Source organism: Strix aluco, chromosome 3, assembly GCF_031877795.1.
Source record: "Strix aluco isolate bStrAlu1 chromosome 3, bStrAlu1.hap1, whole genome shotgun sequence".
NCBI lineage: Eukaryota > Metazoa > Chordata > Aves > Strigiformes > Strigidae > Strix > Strix aluco.
In genome coordinates this window covers 107986025-108006357 of record NC_133933.1, presented here as the reverse complement: position 1 = coordinate 108006357, position 20333 = coordinate 107986025, and the positions used below count along the sequence as shown (strand labels likewise).

General features: G+C 34.9%; 1 protein-coding gene across 1 annotated transcript in view; it reads right to left on the bottom strand.

Moving 5' to 3' along the window:
* CSMD1 (CUB and Sushi multiple domains 1) overlaps positions 1 to 20333 on the bottom strand; it is a 1278503-nt gene that overhangs the window by 769172 nt on the left and 488998 nt on the right. The window lies entirely within an intron of this gene.

Below are 20333 nucleotides of genomic sequence, written 5' to 3'. Positions count from 1 at the left end.
ATTATGTATAGAATTAAGGTCAAAATATATGTTCATAAATTTCACACTTCAGAGTTGTATACCTAATGTTTAATATCACAGTATCTAAGTTTCTTACTAAAACAGATAAAAAGACTAATGAAGTCAGAAAGCTCTTCCCCTTGCTTACAGACAGTTCTGATTTACACTTGGACTGAGCTTTCAGATCCTCACAGCCAATACTCACGCACCACTATTTGCAGTCAGTTACACTGGACTACAAGTTCTCTCCCAGATATCCTTCATTTTCCATTTCACATCTGTTTTCTTCCAATTATTCTACTTCCTTTCCAGTAAAAGCAGAATTTTTTCTCCCATCTATGCCCTGCTGTTCTTTATTAGACTGAGAAACAATTCAGATTTCTGAAAGGGAAACGTTCTGCTCACTATGATAACAAATATTCAGGCTTTCTCTAAACATAATTACTGGGAAGTAATATTCTACTGTAGGCAGTCTACCATAATATTAAGTCATAAGTTAATTTTGAAATATGTTCTACACTATAAATGACCTTTACAGAAAATATTAAAATACCATCAAAAATGCTTCCAAGCTAACTTTCTCCATCCAGTTCAGTATCCTCGACTTTCCTAATAATCACCTTTTTATTTTCATTGCCTCTTAAGTTATATGTTGCCTTAAAATAAACACACAATCTATCTGACTGGTGGTAACTATGTTTGAAATACACTTGAAAATGATGGGCCATTTTGACAATGAACTGTTTTTTTAAGAGCTTTGTATGCAAGCAATTTTCAGATGTTCATAACATGCACTGAGGAAATCCAAAAAGACATTAGCAACACATGAGAGATGAAGTAAATAGTAAATTAATTATGTGAGGATAAAAATTTTGTGTGATTTAAATTGTGGCCTGGAGCACACCCTACCATAGTGTTGCTTTCCCAGTTATTTTATCAGAGATTAGTTTAACTCGTCATAACCCAAATTCATATAACCCAAGAGAGGTTTCTGTCTCACATACACCATATTAACTAATATCCTCATATATTGGTTCAAGCACAGACATATGACAGGAAACTTTGTCTGCCTACAAATATCCTGCTAATATTTAAAGCTATGCTCTACTGAATGTTGAGTACAGCATTTTCACTCTCCCTAAAGAAATCATGAAAGTGCTGGGAAGTGAAAGCCTGTATGTTGGAGTGGAGATGATTACTGAGGAAGCCCTTACAACTTGTTCTGGTAACATCAGCCCATCACAACTGGGCCTGCTCCTGAAAGAAGTGTATGGTCTGTCATACTTCTTCTGTGAATTCCTCTTTCTGATGCATCTTTTCTCTTTTCAGCTCCCCAGCACTCATTTACTAGAAAAATTTATTTATTCTCATTGACGAATATCAACATTTTCATCTGAAGGAAGCTGTCAGGTCCCATTCCTATAGTAGAGGAGTTTTTCAGTTTGCAATATTAGTATAGTTTGTGGACTATGAGAGACATTTAGATTATCATGCTGTTCTAAAATCCACTAGTAATTTAAGTACTCTAAACATTTTAGTATGAGAAAAGTACACAGCAAAGCAAAGCTTCAGTGGCTGCCCCAAAACCAGAGATTGACATTGTAAAAGAGTGTTACAATTTACAGATTTTGTAAACATACAGTAATGAATCAGACTGAGAGAGCTTACTTATATTACAGGATGCTAGCAATGTGTTTTGGCCATGAAAAGTGGCTTCCTTAAAGAAGGTAAATCAAATATCGCAATTTTGGTGAGGTTAAGTATATACATTTCCCTGTGTGAATACAGAGAATTAGAGAATTCTCCAGGGACAGAAGGCTAACCAACAGACTTATCAACAGAAAAGATAAACATACCTTCTACTCTAGCAGGTTTATATTTGATTTATCAGGTATGGGAATGTCTCCCATCAGTAGTGCTGGAGACACAGATAACATATCACTGTTGCCCCAGGGCTGCAGTAACTGTAGTTTTTGTATAGCCCAGGAAGAAAGAGGCCAAGAACAGATTACAACATAACTGCTATCCATGAAATACATTGCTTTTCATGAACAATTCACACCTTGTCCTGACACAAATGTCTAGCATTCACTGGTCTTGTTCTCAGAGACGCAGCCACCAAATCACACAACTTAATATACTCCTGAAAACACTAAAATTAAACTGTAAATGATTGGATGAAGGGAACAATGTATTAAGTCATTATTAAATCAGGTGCTTCTAAAAGGAAGAGTTCTGAAGATTTCTTTTTATTTATTAGGTGAGCCATCCTTTGATTTCCATGTGTCATTCCCCACATTCCATACCATCTCTCATCATTTCTAGTAGATTTTCTTTAGATCAGATACTGAATATCTGACAAAGAAGGATGCAAAACACCTCCTTACTCATACTCCACGTTTTGTATAACTGGGCTTTTGGTAAGACTCTACAGGGAAGGTGCATTCCCTGTCACCGAGGCATCACAGTAAAATGCACTCAGCTGAAGAAAGGAGTCAGAGGAGAAGCTGCAGCCTCCTTCCCCATCCCACCAGTGCCTCTCTTTCTACCAGTAAGGCTCTGTTGAGCCAAGACTGGACCCTAAAAAGGTCTCCCAAAGATTGCTTCATTAATTCCTCCAAAGGTCCTATCAAATACTGAAGCAACTCTGTCTCTGGCATTTTGAACAGTTGTTGGGATAGAGCACGTACTACCTCAAAAATATTGTCCCCTAAGGTGAACAAAAAGGCATGATGCAGTGTGGATTTTTTCCTGTAAAACTCTTGTATATTTTGGATTTCATTATAAATAAATCTGAACTGCATTCTAAAAAACCTTTGTTTGCATATTATACAAAGGATAAATAACATTGCCTAATATGAGGCTTGTTGACTCTCATGATAATATTCTGGTTTATAGCCATGATGTTCACACAAGTTATACCTTGTTAGACTTTGTAACTGGTTTGAGTTATTCTTTTCATTTTTTGAGCCTCTCTCCAAATATGTAAATAAATAGCACATTTCTGTACAATGAAAAGGAAAGGAAAAGTTTATTAAAGTATGACAACTTTTCCTGTAGTGATGAAGAACAAATTGTAGAAACAGTTTAGGACAAGGAAACTAGAATGAGCTGCATCATGAGAAAGGGAATAGGAGAAGACAACTATAAGAACCTGGAAAACATATATAATAGGCAAGGAACTGCAAGTATGATGGTGAATTTGGCAAAAGATTGGGAAAAGTGAAAGAGTTTAGCTGAGACTGGTTACTGAGCATGGTGATTTAGATTTCTGGAAATGCTTGGGAAAACCACGGCAACTTACTAAAGAGTAAAATATTAAGGGGCAGGGGGTGGGGGGAGAAACAAGGTGGGAAGGATATTAGAAACTAAGAAATGATGGGCAGGAGGCAAAATAGTGAAGTTTAGGGAAATGAAAAGATGAGTTTGTGTCCATGGGATTACATTTCCAAAACATGGAAAGGAACCCAAAAGCCCTTAATCACACCATAGCTCTCTAGGTATCAGCAGCAGCTATCTGTGAAACCTATTCCAAAATAAACAAGCTATAGATGAGAAAGGCTAGTGTCAATCCCTTTTTTTCAAATGATGGAATGTCATTCTTAATTTTGAGAAAGTAATGCATTTCAAAATTAAATTTGTAAAGTTTAGGGTGCTCAAGAACTGCAGAGCACCCTAAACTTTTTCATTTGATGAGGAATGATTAGCTTATATCCTCAGTGAGTGATAGAGCATTACACCCCAATTTTATTTTTTTAAATTCTGTTACAGAGGCTCTCAAATAAACAAACAGCAACCAAAAAATGAAAATTTATTATCAACACAATTAACTACCCTTCCGCAACCATTCAACAGCAGGTTCAAAAGCCCATGAGAGGAGAACAAAACACCACTTCCTAGGGTTTAAGGACAACCCAAAGCACTCTATCACAGAACAGCCTAGGGTTTGATGACAACCCAAAATGCTCTATCACTCACCCAGTAAGTGAGGACTCTCAACCTCAAGGAACTTCTCAGGGCAGTGTCCCAACCAAAATAACCTCAAGGAGTTTCCTTGGGCGGCATCCCAACCTAAGGAAACAGGCCTCAACCACAGTGTGCTGCTTCAGAGGGGACTAGCTCAAAATGGGACCCCAAGGGACTCCATTTATACGAGTCAAATCTGATCTGTAGTCAACAGCAGCTCCCATTGGCCAAAGGCCTCAACTACCATGAAGCCCTGAGAACAAGGGCATGGAAAAAGGAAGTCAATAGCTGCTACACTTCAGCACCCAAGAAGCCCTATTTTCATTGGCAGGTGCACCTGCCACAAATGCTCATAGTATTTCTCTACCTACATTGAAAATTGTATGAGATAGTATGTGAAGAAGAAGAGCTACAATCATATTGCAAATAAAGTAAGTGAAGAAATACATGATGTTCCTAAAAGAATGGATGTGCCTCAAACATCCTTTATTTACGGATTTCAGATAAAGTATTTTTCTAAATGAAAGAAGCTATGTTCTAAAAAATGGTTTCTAAACCACTCAGACACCCTGATAATCACTGTCCAGCATCACTGATGAGGCTATTATCCAACTGCCTCAGTATACCACAATTCCTACAAATATACTCTCACAAAAACTGCAAAAATGGTCTTGACTTGACTCCGACTTTTATATAACAGTGATCTATATACATGGTGGTAAAGATTATTTAAATCAACATAGCATAAAGAACTTTTAGATACATTAGCAGTAATCTCCCAAAACTAAAAGCCTGATTCTTTGGGGATGAAGTACAAAGGCTCCTGTTCTGATGGTCACTCTTTTAAATACTGTACAAATTTCCTGCAAGAATCAAGTGTAACTGGGGTTTTTTTGGTTTATAACTGATAAAATTTTTCTCAGGTAACAGAAAAGCTTTGGAGAAGAGCATGGAACAACAGATATTATTAGTGCTATGCAACAAACACAAAAGAAATGTAGACCAAAAACCCTAGGCCACAATTTTGCCTTTACTGATGTAACAAAGGCATTTAATATCACTGGCTGTGAAGGCTTGTTTACAACATTGAGATTTTTTTTTTTTAACAAAGCTACTAAAACCATTAGCTTATTTCATGAAAAGATGATGTGAAGAGACATAAATGAAATATCACTAATGTATTTTTCCTCAATGCAAGTAAGCCCCTAGCCCTTGTATCCGTGCTATCTTATTTGCTCCCAGGCTGCTAACTGATCCCTATGGTGTTCTTAAAGGAAATTCAGTTTGGACTTGCAGTAATCATTCACTTCCTCCGACAACTGAATGTCTCTCTGTTTCAGCGGCCCTGAGAAAAATCTATCTCTCCTCTCAGAATATGTGCCTCTGACAAGTAGGCTGTGAAGAACTTTGGTGAGATAGCTTCCTACTTTGTAAGGTAATGTAACTGGCAAAAAAAGTAATAAAAGGTGAATTCTTTTTTTTTTTTTTTTCCCTGTTTTCTAGTGTGCCCTCTCATCTCCTTCAGCTTTGTCAAACATCTTTGAACAGCTGTCATACACACAGTATTTACTGTTGTTCAGCACCTATGTAAGATATGCAAGAAAAAATGTGGTTCTGGAAGTGTGTGTAGAGAATCATTCAATTATGGAAAAGGTGCATTCACACAACCAATAAAGCAATATGTTAAATTAATTCCAAATACAATTTGGAAGTCAGTTTTTACACTCTTTAAGGCCAGTATATCAATCTTCTGTTTTGATCTGTAATTTAATTTTAAATTTTAATTTTTAACATTTAATTTTTATATTTTGTTTTGATTAATTTATTATAGTAATATGTTCAGAAGTGCTGGGTTGAGGTTATCAGAAAGCTGATTCCCATTCTCGAATTAATCACAAATTTCTGGAAATCTTATGGACATCTCCCTTTTTTCTTCTGTGGATTTCACTAGAGTATGGTATGAAAGCAAAGAAAGGTTACTCTTGAAAAGGATTTGGAAGTGGAAAACAGACTGTAATGTTTTGTTGTTAGTTCATAATGGATGGAGAGATTTCTGGAAGCATGATTTTCCCTTCAACTGCAATACAATGTTCCAGGGAGACTGGTTCATTTTTCTGTCAGAAAGCAGTTAGGAAGGTTATGGGAATAAAAAAATTCTCGTTTTCAAATTCTCCAGCATAAGGCATTTAGGGGAAAGTTCAGCAGCAGAAGAAATATTAGAAGTTGGCACTCGTAGCTTAAGCAGTTTAGCATACATAACATTGCCCCTACAAAGGTACAGGAAATGTTGCCAACTTCTATAGAAGTAGTATATGAGATAACTGAGATTATTGATATCCTTTGTAAAAGGATAAAAGCCAGATTAAAACGTTTGTATAAGAATGATGAGTACATTTTAAAGGTTCTTAAAATGCTTTTTCAAAAAGCCTCAGAAAGCAGACAGTGAGTAAACCAGACAAGATACTTCATATTCCTTATAATACTTATATGAGTAAATATAGCTGTAAATATGATGATTCTGTTAATAAGAGTGTATATCACTTTCAGATCTGTCATACACTGAGTGGGACACACATATACCTTTAATAAATGCTAATGTGAGAACCAGTACTCTTTTATATAACCCACGTTGCTTGCTGGCCACAGCTTTTAGGTTTAATATTCAACACAAATAAAAATGCTTCTGCTACAACCATACAATTTATCTCAGAGGCAATATTTCACATTTGCAAAGTGTTTAAAACTCATTGATTCTAAAAGAACATCTCTGTAATTAACTAAAGATTGTTTATCTTTGTTTAACAGAACTGAGGCAGAGAGGAAAAATGATTTGTCCAGGATTTCATAGTTAATCAATAATAGTTAATAAATTAAAAAATATATATTACTGTTTCTCGCTTACAATTCTGAAATAAATGTGCTATACTACCAGTATAATCATCATCACTACCAAACCAAACAACAAAAAAATACTGCTGATATACTAGAATTGAATCTGACAATGTCTTTACATGCTTCTTTCTTTACAGAACACAGTAAACCAACCTTTATTAAATAGTCACACTACTCAGTATCATCATATGCCAGTGCAGCAGCAAAAGTGAAATCTAGGGGGATATGTATAAGTAAATAAAAAATTAGTTTCATTTAACACTAAATCTGCATTAAAAAAGCAGAGTCATACATAAAAGCTTTAGCCAGGAAGGGCTAAAACTCAAGACTGCCCTCATCCAACCATGTGTCCTGATCACTGAGTTTCCTTTCTTCTTTTGAACACATTAAGTTAATATTCTTCAATGCACAAATACAGAGTTTCAACAGGGGATATGGCAAAGTACTCTTGCATGCAATATTCTATAGCTTGGTGATTAATAAATGCCACATTATGTATTATCTCCTGTTCATGAACCATTTTCTTGAAGGTCAGGTCCCACAGAAAAGAGAACAGAATTCCACATATCACAAAATACATTAGTTTCCCTAGACAAAGGCTTGTTCCTGCAGTTTTATCACAAATGCCCTTACTCATTTTGGAATCTGGTTAAACTCAAGTGAATTTCAAGAAACATTCAATCACATGAGCTTTTGTAAAATGTCTGGAAACAGCCTCACAGCAGCAAAATGGTGCCTGACATCCCAGTGAGGATGAAGGCAATATTACTGTGAGGGTCATTCTAACTGTCTAAATAAGCTAGTTCCTTTTTTTTGGTTGGGTTGGTTGGTTTTTTTTTTTTGGCAGTGTGTCTCCTTTGGGCAATTTTATTAAAAGGTGAAGTTGACAGATGGCCCTGCCTCACTTCTCCAGGTAACGAATGCTGTTTTATTGACCTTCTTATGACCAATGATTCAGGCTTGGATGCCTCTAACACGGGAAACAAATAGGATGTACTCTATTGAAATTCTACACCTCACAATTTCTGAACTTCTAAAAGTGTAATTTCATACAGGATGCCCTTAGGTTGCTTTTTAAAAAATTGTTGTCTGCAAATTGAATTTGCTAATAATTTGCTTCTCTCGCAATCCTTTAGGAAATCCCTGAAATGAGAAATAGATGATAAAGAAGAAAAAAAAAAAAATTATCATGAGGCACAGAAAATATCACTATATCACAGGTTCCTGGAGATATAAAAGAGAAAGACAGAAAAAATAATCTTTATAGTCCTCAGATTTGCTAAAGGAGAATGTTGAAGACAACTCTCCTAGAATAAAGATGCAAGAAAGCTCCTTAGTCCTTTTGTTTGATATGTAACAACCCTGATTATGGAAACATAGAGAAAGAGACTCTAGATCCATCAAGCAACAACTCACTGCACAACAGGAAAGGGATTTATTTTCCTGAAACTGCTTGTAAATCATCTATTAACATTAATGAACATTAAATATAATCATTGAGGAGTAAAATACACTCTAAAAATAACTTTTGTCACAAGACAAGCCCAATTCAGAAACAAATAATTTCAATATTTATTAGAACAAAACAATTTCAAGGTAACTTCATCTTTACAAGCCTAATTTCCTGAATGCTATTGATGTAGGTAATGTTTTACTTGATGTTTTGAATTAGACTCCATTTGTCATCAAGGCCATTTGTAATACCGTAATCTCAGCAACAAAGAAAGGATTTATCCAGGATCAAGTAGTCTGCTGGTTAAAACAACCTGGGTTTTGTGAGGCTTCATGTATTATTTAAATTACTAGGTCCTATATTTTAAAACTCAGAGCTACCTATTGCATTTATTTCAAACTGCAAAAATGGTCAATGTCAAAAGACTGAAGTACGGGTTTTGCCTTAAATAAGTTTTAATTATTTTTATTTTTTTTAAGGTGAGGTAGCAAAATATTAATTATATATATCATTCTTTGACAAGTGTTACTGCTAGCAAATGTGTAAGCGCTATTTTGGGAGGGAAAGCAAAGGAGACTAAATAAGCATATGGAAACCCATTTTTCTGATGATGTGTGTGTATGACTCTGCTTATATGCCTATGTAGGCAGGACATAACACATTTCATCTCGAAACTGATATACAAACTTAAACTCCTTATATTTGCAATATTTGAGACAGCACTTTTTCTCTATTTATGCTTTTGTCATTATCATTATCATTAGAGAGCAAAGAAGAATGTTGCCTTTGAACCCAGTGTAGTCTTTTCTGGTTCATCTAAAAATTTGTATTCTTAGCATCTACCTGAGAAGAATATCTGAAAGAAAAGAATTGCTGTCATTCTTTCTCTCTCCAAATGGAAAACTAGCAGTTGAACTTCCAAAATAAAAGCAAACAAAAGCAAATTTAAAACATCTCTAAATCCATCTCAATTCTCAACTTCTAACTTTGAATTTTGTATATTTAAAATCATAGCAGCTTATTAGCATCCATAGGAAGTATCTGCATGACAAAAGTTAGATTCCTTCCTACAAGAACTCAGCAGACACCTTATACTGTGATTGACAAACCTGCTAAGTAAAAATTCCTGAAGGTGCTCAACACAAACAATTCTGGGGTGGTTTCTGTAACACTGGGCAGAGCATGCAGAAATAACAAGGACCCAGTAGCACATGTCTGCTCTAAGAATACTCCCACCCAGGCACAGTTACCAGGTATACTCTGGTGCTGGGAATCACTCAAGTTAACTGTGAATCAAAGGCACAGCTACAGAATTTCTTTACTAAATTAGAACTTCTCATGGCAACCAAGCAAAGCAAAACCAGAACAAACTCTCTCTAAAAGAATAAAAGGTTACAGAAATATTATTAAATTTAAATGACCTAAATAGGCCTAAATACCAGCACATGATCATTCACATTGTTGTAGCACAGTCCCAGGCACAGTTTCCGCCCAAGCCAAACAGCAGTCTCCCAACTGTATCTCCACACATCTCAGGGCTTAATACAGGACTAGGAACATTCACAGCAATGTGGTCACCCTGCTTTGGAGATGGGGGAGAGCTTAGCTTTATGGAAGAAGCCATACGGTACCAGCTGGTCTCAAAGCCAGAAAACAGCTTCAGACACTGTTTTCTGGCACATTTTAATGTACTAATATAGTGGCAGTTAGAAATAATAAGAACTCTGAGGAATTATGAGAAAGAAAAGTGCTGGGATCCATTGTTTCCTCTTTGCAAGTCATCCTTAATTAAACAACAAAGGCTATTTAATTAAAGCTTTGATTATCTGTACTGCCAATCTTTAACACAGCTTTTAGCGATGTTTGCTGCTTCAGATTTCAAAAAGTTGACTGGCCAGCTTCCTTTCCTTTCAAAGTAAAAGGGATGAAAGAGTATGTAGTGAAATCATGCAAAAGAGATGGATCTCTTTTGTAATCAAGAGCAACTCCATCCTGGATTTTTACATCAAAACAGTCATCTTAAGCTTCACTCAAAAATCAGCTGGAGCACAGAGAAGAGGAATAACGTGGTTTCTATAAAACTTCTACTTAATCAACAAATTCACAATAGTTTTCAACACTTAAGAATTTTTCTTAAAGTACATCATCTCGGTAGACCAGAATATGTAAAGCAAGGCTTGCAAGGCTTGAGAAAAGGGATGTGATTTTATAGCTGAAAGTAGCGTTTTGCAAATGCCCTGAGCAGATCCTCCTTGATGTCTATATTCTCCATATATTCACTGGGACAGGACCTGGACACTGCTCTGTGGGAGCTCTGCCTGCAAGACCTGACCTGTCAGAAAAACGGGAAATGACAGCAGCAAACACATTGCCCCTTTGGCAGGTAATGCTGATGCTTTTGATGACCAGGGACATGCCACAGTACTTCTCAGTCAAGTGATCAGATCCATTCAGGCAGCCACAAAAAACCAAGTAGACAGTCAGGTAACTCTACTGTTCTCTGAACCCCTGGACTATGACTGGCATCACAGCCTTCAGGAGAAACAAACAGCTTACAGATACATCTTGATTAAAATCTACCCTCTTCCACTTACCTGATTTAAGAAGATTTCACTGCAACCAAGCTGTTTTAGAATTACAATTCACTGTGCTATTCTCCCTGTACACTATTATATCATACAGCTTAGTATGACAATGATGTGTGCTCCCAAAGCGTGACCAGTTTAAAAGTGGAATTAACAGTGCTGTTAGTTAGGCAAAGGAGTACATAAGGAAAAAAGCATTAAAAGTGCTTTTTCTACTTTCTAATTCACGATCAATACACATTTTACGCTTCCATTTACCAAAGCACTGTAAAAGTGAATTACCATTGATATTAATCATAAATTGCTTTCCTCAATAATGATATACTATATCCTGCATAATAAAGAAAAAGCATTCGTGACAACACCAAAGCCATCTAGGAACTAAAGCAAATTGTTTGTTTCGTAGAAAACTGCAACATCACACACACAAAACACTCCCAGCTACATAATTAACTACCTAACTAAAAGTTTCAGTCAAGAAAAAAAATTCATTTTGCTACATCTGTGCAAAAAAGAAACAAGCCTGCATGTATCATTAAAACACAGTATGATATAGTACTGCTTGTTTCCAGTTGATATTCACCATAAATCAATAGTAGTAATCTTATTCATATACATTCAGTGTAGTTGAATCTAATGAATAAAATATTTCAATGTAGGATACACGGAATATTTTAGGCAAGTATTCTAAATAAAATAGATCTGTTTCCTTTGCATTCTGTCGATTCCCAGGAAAGATAGATAACTACGATCAATAAAGTAAGATTAGGTCTATTCAGTACTGAAGAAATTTTCAATAACACTGTCCAGAAGATTAATATCTGGAGATTATTACAGCAGTATGACAAAAGCAAAGTGCCAGATGCCAAGCTCTAAAAAAGGACAGCGACGTGCTTTCTGCATTACTGCTTCTGTTATTATTGATTCTTGTGAATGACAAACCTCCATAGATTCATTTAGTTTCATTACATATGTGAACTTACAAAGCATTTATTAACATGCATATCTGTGTGAATTGCTGAGTACCTTTTTAGTCATTCACAATTTTGCACTCTGTACCATTCAAAAAGTCTGTCCATTTCCTACTCACTTTCAAAAGCAATTCCCCGTATTTTGTGTATACCATATACAATCTATATTTATCTACCAACTGTATAAAGCAGACAGCAAACATGCTTGCATATTTTTCTATGACTACACTGGCAGATAAGTTTTTTCTTAATAAAAAAATGCTTTGTCAATTCCTGTGCTCCACCTTAAGCGAAGGTTGTTTATTTAAAGAATAGAAAACTAGAAAAGTGTATCCTTAGTCTTCATGACATTACTTTCTTTCTTCAACTGAATTGGAAATAAATTACAAAAGTGTATGTAAAAAAGAAAAATATAAAATGGGAATTAGTCACTTTCTCAGTAAAATTCTTATCTGGTTTACAAGTTACTAAGACATTTTCGCTTGCAATAATACTTCAGTTCACATCAGTGCCTTCGATTTCTGGCATTTAAATCTACCTAAGTACCAGAGATACAGAAAGTAGATGATTTTCCTTCTTCTCATCTAAATTTTTACTTTTTTCAGAGAAAAAAAATAGGTACACTTATTTTCTTTATATTAGTGTCTAAATAATTACACAAATACTGCCTGTCTTTTGAAAGTTGATTGCCTCAGCGTACTGTATTAACACCTACTAGAACAATCTTTAGTCAATAAGTATTTATTTAGAAATGAGCAAAGAGTGTATAAACAATTTTAGGAAAACCTTCTTAGGCACCAAAAGGATATTGGAATACTTTACAAAAAGCCATTTTGTAGAATCCCCACCCACAGCATGTGTTTCATATGGTGTCCTATGCAATCTGTTTAAAAGTTAAGAAAATTTGATTCAAAATAAATAAATATGATAATTTTGAAAATTATTCTACATTTACTAACAAATACTACCCCAAGAAATTTTAAAAATACTCTTCAGAGAAATATTTATTTTATGAAAATATCTGTATTTACCTTACTATTTTGAAAGTGTTTGAAAGTGTGAGGCATTTAAGCAACAAGGTATTATATATTGTACTAATGAGTAATAGTATACTTGCATACATAATACATGAAGAAGCCCATTCTGCAGACTTTATCCACATGAACATATTTTAGTCATGTAAATAAGTCCCACTGAATGTTTACTATTATAAGAACAGCAAGACAAAGTTAGAGGGAATGTGGTAGTTTTACGCAATTATTAAATAAGCATCCTTTCACCTTAGAACTACAAAAACTTACCAAACCTATTTAGTACTTATCTAGGTATCTACAGACAGTTTGTTAGCACAGATAATAAACAGAGTATTACTGATATATTGACTGGCCTTGTACTCACTCTTATGAAACTTTTTAAGCCCTCTGTCTCACAGTTTGTCACACATAGACATCTAGGCCTTTGGCATAAACAGAAAATACAAATACCAAAAACCTTCAGAATGAATATAAATTTCATATCATAATTTGAATAAATCGCTGCTAGCATACATCATATTTAAAATGCCATGATATTTTTAGTTTTAGACAATGGAAAGTAATTTGAAATCTTTCAAAGTATGAAGCTTAACAAAGTTGTTTCTTACTGTGCTCCAACAGATTAAATCTGCAGGCAGGCAGATGGAAGGATTTTGTCTTTCAAATATTATTCCTTTTTTTTTCTTCTGATTGCAGTGCTATCAAGTTATATTTTTGTTTTTTAACAAATATTAGCTACCAAAATTATTAATCTATAATGGCATTACTTCTGGCAGAGGGGCCATGTTGCTAACTTTCGTTGAAGTCTCAGTGCTCTAAAAAAGGTAAGGTCTATGCAAGTACAACCAGACTTCACTTTTGTTAAGAATGGATTTTAATGCATGTAGTCTTATTACTTCTGCTTAAGTTTAAATAAAGTTTTAAATTATCCCTTTGGAGCAAGCAAAACATAAGCAAAGATTTAAGTGTTTTGCTGATTCAGCAACTGTTCAACTGTGCATAGTTTCTCTGTTACAATCCTGATAATGTCTTCTTGAAAAGATAAAATAATTATGGTATTTACTAAATAAACAGTATGTAGAATACCAGTCATCCTGTATAACTACACATCTCTAGCAATAAGAACTACTGTACTGTGAAACTATCCTCCCCCTTCTGTTTTCCTTACAAGACTAACACTGTAATTTTTTCAGTCACTGCACTGCAAAAGTGGTTTCACATTGAAAGTGAGGACTACTCTTTGTCTCCCAGCATAAAGAAGGATAAGACAGTGTATATGTTTGTCTTTAAAGAGGGCGAGGGAAAGCAGACAAGCCAAGGGGAGCAATTTTATATGAACATCCCCATCCAGATGTAGGCTGTTGACGAGAAGTTGTAAGGGGAAAGTATTACCCTTTGTTTACTCAAATTCTGCTTCAACCTCTAGCTCCATCCACCCCCTGCTCCAGAAGGACCTAAATTTTCCAAAAGACCAGATAAACAAAATTGGAAATTCCTGTCATTTCATGTCTTATATTTGTCTACATAAACACTCCATTAAATAATTATTTAAAGAGGAAAAATAGAAACAATGAGAAAAAAGAGAAAAATAGGAAACAAGGCGTGTGTCTGCTGTGTTTAGTATAACTATTGCATATATTAAACAGTAGAATTATATTTGAATGAATTGAAGAACCTGCTTAAACTTTTCCCAGAGAAAGAACATTTACCTACAGGACAGGTATTTCAGGAAAGCACCTGTTGCAGATACTGCATAAATACAACCGTAGTTAGTAAAAAGCAAAACTAAATAAGCTTTTCTGGGCTATGGAAATCTAATTAATTTATGGAGGTCTGTAACTATTTTAGGTGACCATAAATATTCTGATTAAATATTTCATAGATAGAAATAACTTTTAAAATCTGTGGCTCAATTCAAACACCAGCTGTATGAGTCAGATACAGATGCAGGGGCTTTTTCAAGAAGGCAACTTCTGTGTAGTTCACAGTTCTCTTAAAAGTAGAACAGTTTGACTATCAAAAGTGATTGAAGATACTTGTCATATTTCTAATGTAAGAGCTGTCTAGTGTTATGTTTGACAATTTTATTAAATACTTTGTATATTCAAGAGTGGCACTGAGAAATAATGCAGATTTACATTCTCAACTGTTTACCATTTCACTTAACAGTACTTGATATAATTTTTATGGTATTCAAGGAGGATGAGTGTTGCTCAAGTAAAATTCAAATCTAGATTACAATCCATTAAGTTTACAGTAGCAGAAAAGAGTAAATATATGTCTAGTAATTAACTTTATTATATGTTTTGTTTGTATGAAAAGAAAACATTAAGAGATTATTGAGTTACATGAACATCAAGATGTTTTTCTTTTTTTTTTAAGTTAGCTGATATTTCATCTGTTATTTTTACTTTAAACTTGCTGGAGATTTAAGGCATAATAGTCAAATATGGGGCCCAATATCACAAAGCTTATTTAATATTCAAGCTCCAAACTGTCAAAAACTATCTGCAAGATGAGATAATGAATTGAGAATTGTTATTTATTTCACTTAATGTGGGTTTTGTAAATTTATTTTTGAGCAACTAAGCATTTTTTTTTCTGCATATATGAGCAATGGTATTTTTCTGTTTTAAAAAATAAGAACTAGTAAGATTCTAACTTGAGTCATAGAGTGAACGTTTTAAGAAAAATTCCAGATATCATTCAACTCACAATCCAGCCATAAGATCTGGAGTACTATATCTATTATAGGATTCAAAATATATTCTAATCATAGAGGAAATAGTCATCCACTGGAATTCAGCTCTTACCATAAGAAAGAATGCTTTTACAAGAATAAGTTGTACTGAGCCAATTAAATCATACAGCATACTTGGATCAGTTTCATATAGATTTCCACATTAAAATCGGCACTAGTTACATTGTCTTGATATATGCAGTCATTTGGTACTTCTTCATGGTACGTGTCACAGAACATCAAGCATCATGTAGGCCTTTCAACTTGCTCAAGGAGCTGGCTTATGGCAAATGACCATAAAAGTAAGAAAAGGAGTCAGTAATACTTTTATCTCAATATGAAACATGAAAGGTCATGAAATATATATTGTCATGGATGCAAACCAGGAGAATCTCTCTGAACTTCACTTCCAAAAGAAAAGATGTTCTATGCTGCTTGCTAAATCGATGACTAGGAAAAGCAAAATCTATTTAAAATTCATGTCCTGCATAGTCAATCAAGCCATATGCAATAAATTCATTTTGAGGAAGAAAAGGAATTTTAAGGGTATCACTGAAGTATGAGTTTCATTTTTCCTTGTCTGAGATATCGCAACAGGCTCCAGAATTGAACTATGCCGTACAAAACATATGCATATATATGAACATTCATCTGTCTTATGTGTTACAAATACGAATCTCTGAAAGACTGAATAAATGGATTCTTTTTCATCATCTCATTTTCCTTTCTAGCTTGGCTTATATCACACACTGAATGTTCACTCACTTGTATTACAGCTCATATTTATTAGGCAGTATTATTAATATATTTTTTAAAATATCAGTATATCAAAAAGAGTCTGAAGGGTTTTGAAAAAAACTTTTTGAAAGGATCACATGTATTTCTCTAACAATAAAAAAGGAAGACACGCCTGTTAAATGAAACAGTTTTAACAAAATCAAAGTTGGGTGGTGTTTGGCAGATTGAGTACAATCTAAAACTAAACTAATAAAGAAGCCTGAACAATAGCCGTTCTCTTCCCTTTCCTTAGGTTTCTTTAACCTGTGTAACTTCCATCAGTTTACAAGTCTCTGGGCAGAACAGGTCACTCCACAGTACACTTGGAACTGGATGCACGTCACCAATCTTTCAAAGAAGTAAAATTTATGATTCTAGCTGTGAACCACATCGCATGTCTCTTGAAGCTTCATCATTGTATTTGATTTTTAATTTTTCCCTGTGTTTGTGAAGGCAAAAATGCATGCCATTTCTCAAGTTCATTCTAAAGGCACCATCATTTGAAACACGATCCTTGAGTAGGTAAGATCCTGCCCCTTTTATATAACTCACACACTTCTTGCACTACTTCCTGTTCATCTTATTCTGAGCACTTGTATACTTATAAATGCATATATGTGTTCATACAAATACATAAAAGTCTACTGCACACACACTTACAGTTGATGGCAAACAGAAAGATATCTTATTCCACATATGATGTTCAGCCAGATTTGTTCAGCCTTTACTTAGAAGTTACATTTCATTCTGTGATTACAAGGAGAATGTAATCACTGCATCAATGTCATCAGAAACAGAAGAAAAATATAGTGTATAGTGAAGAGTTTACTAAAGAAAAATTAAGAAAAACTTTGATAAACTCATTTAAGATCATATTTTTTATAAATATAGTGATTAAACTAGTATTTTAACTATTTATTCTGATTATAGTTAAAAGACTGTAACTTCACAGAAATTAGAATAAAATCTGGTTTGAATAGAAGACAATCAGCCCACCATACATCTGGCTTTCCATTTGTTTGTTGCTACCAAATTACAGCTTAAATATCATACTTTAATCCAATAACAATTTAAATAGAATATGACATTTAAAAAGCAAGCAATAGATATTTAAAGGGGGACTCCCCAGAAATGTAGACATGCTTAATTAAAGTGGGATAAATATTTAAATATGCTGCCTTAATATGAATTTATTGAAAGCTTCACCAGCTAAAGTCCTATTATAGTATCAATGCATGGGTTTATTTTGCACTCCTTATGAAAAAGACAGTGGGAGGAGGATGGGCTTATGAAAGAAAAAATCAGCAACCTACAATTTTTATTAAATCATGCTTGAAGAGTTATTTTACTGTAACTACATCAGCTAAATCTTTCCTTATATATGGAATGTCTGTCTATGCAACAGGGGAAGGGGAATGCACACTCCCTTCAGTGTTTCTGAGAAGAGGACTCTTCACAGACCTGAGAAAACAGTTTCATCACCATTATAGGCTTTTCCAAAAATCTACCTCTATACTAAGTTTGGTGGATGAACTACTCATGAACAGTTGAACAGCAATTTAATCTGGTTAGCATCTGAAAATAGTTTGCATGCTTTAGGACTGTTCTGAAAGGCAAAGGAAAGCTCTGTACATGTGGGCAAGAGGGACAATTACCTCCTCCAAAATAAAATGTTCACATGCACATTAAATACCTTTTTCAAAACAAAATGGTATTTAATCTTAATACAGCCCAGAACATAAAAAGTAGCTGAACAAATATATTTTTAAAATACCTGATTTCTTTTTCTACCATGGGCCTCCCAAGCCCAACAAAACTGGCTAGTGGACCTAACTGAAAAGAGGTATGAGATTTTCAATACATTTCAGATTGATATGCTTTACCTTTACAGATTATTTAATAGCAGTTAACAGACGTGTTTCTACTGTCTGCATTCTACACAACTATTCACAAGTCCTTCTGAAATCATGTGCTTTGTGATCAACTGCAATTAGACACATCATGAAATTAATTTAATAAGACTATACTACTTTTCAAAGTACACAAGCATCCTTACAAGTATGTTTTAGATCCTTCAGTTAGGGGGAGAATATCCAAATGTCATCCACTTGGTTTTTTTCTTTAAGTATTTCAGATCTTTTAAATTCAAGTAATGAAAGCATAAGATCAGTTCAAAAATATTCTAACTCACCATACTATTTTCAAGGAATCTGCATATTTTCACCTTCTGCGGGAAAGAAAAAGAATGGCAACCTTCTTCTACGAATTATAAATTCATGAGTAGTACATTTTCTGTTCTTCATCCATATGATAACATTTTTCACACAGTTGCCCTTTATATGGCTGGGTAGAAACAGAATTACTTAATCAGAAAAATGAAAATCCTCATGAAGAACTGAAAAGACTGGTGTTCCTTGTTGTTCACCTTTAAAAAGATACATGATAATTTTGTATTTAAAAATAGAAGTGAAAAGGGCAAAATATGCCCACTGGAGTTTCATGTATGAATTTTCCTACACTGGGAAGTGTTCGGGGATGAGATGTCATACTGATTCCATCAAGTGATATACACTGTGGCACAGTGAACTACTTGGGCATGGAGATGCTAAGTAGGACCCATATGGTATACAGCCTATGTACTGATTCTCTCATAGAAATTAATTTAATCTCGCTGAAAGCCTAGATGATGTCTGCAGTTTGGTTGCTTGAAAGCAAAACTAGATGTTTCCACATTATCCCATGCAGGCTTACTAGAGAGTACCCCGACAACCTGAACTACCCCAGTTCCCTCTGCTAAATCTTCTGTCCTGGATATAGTCTCTAGGCTTTTTGGAATGGACAGGTCATGTCTGTGTGGCACTTCAGCTTGAATGCTCCATAGCATAAGGGCTATCCCATACTGCTTAACATCACAAAAAAACCCAAGCCCCTATAAAATCATCCTTTAGCTTAGCTGCACATCACACTCCACTATCATACACACAAGTAATTAGTCCTGCTTGCTTTCCATGGACTTCTATCCCTCGATTTCTTTAATGAAAAAGACTAGAAAACCCTTTCTTTCACCCATGCTGGCCCAGCCAGCAAGATAAACCAGAAACTCCTCCATAATACTCCATAGATCCCAGGTCAGGCCCTCAGCAGTTTCTTGAGATCTGGCTTGGCTGTTCCTATGAAAGTTCTCCAAGCTTGCCGGAGCTCTGCTAATCACAGAGGTACCTCTGGAAGACAGCAAACATACACGCTCTCACTAGTACCTAGAGATGCATAATACACTCCAGAGTTATCTGGATCTGACCTCAGAAGACATCTGCAGTCTAAGGTCAAATTTTTCTGTCTGGATGAGTTGGATATACTCATTCTTTATCTCAACGTAACTCCTTGGGAAGAAGTTCTTATCACAATGCCATACAGCTATAGTGTACATCAAGGATGTAAGGCCCTTTGTGAGTGCTTAACGTCTTCTCATTAGACCATGACCTGGGCTGCAGATGAAAGGGTCTGAACAAGAATGACCATGAGGAGTCACGGGGTAAGGACTGTTGGGGGCTGACTGTTGCAAGAGACATCTTACTGCTGCAGCTTCCCTGGGATGTCTTAATAGTTTACTCTGAACAGTCATTGCTTTTCCTACTGTGAAGATTTCTTGAAATCTTTTTGGAAGCTGTAATTATATTACTTTTGAGGAGTTACCTATATCCTTTACAGAGAATGTTGCATTTATAATGACATTGCTACATTATTTAGCATTTATAGACCAGAAAATAAACAGCTTAACTGATTAGGTGTTAAGAGTTCCAAAGTATGCTTTATTTGAAGTGACTAGGCCAGATCCTGCTCTCACCTCTGTTTTCACTCATCCAGATTTGTACCGAGGTTGTTAAAGAAATTGCTTTAGCAATTTGATGGAAGAAA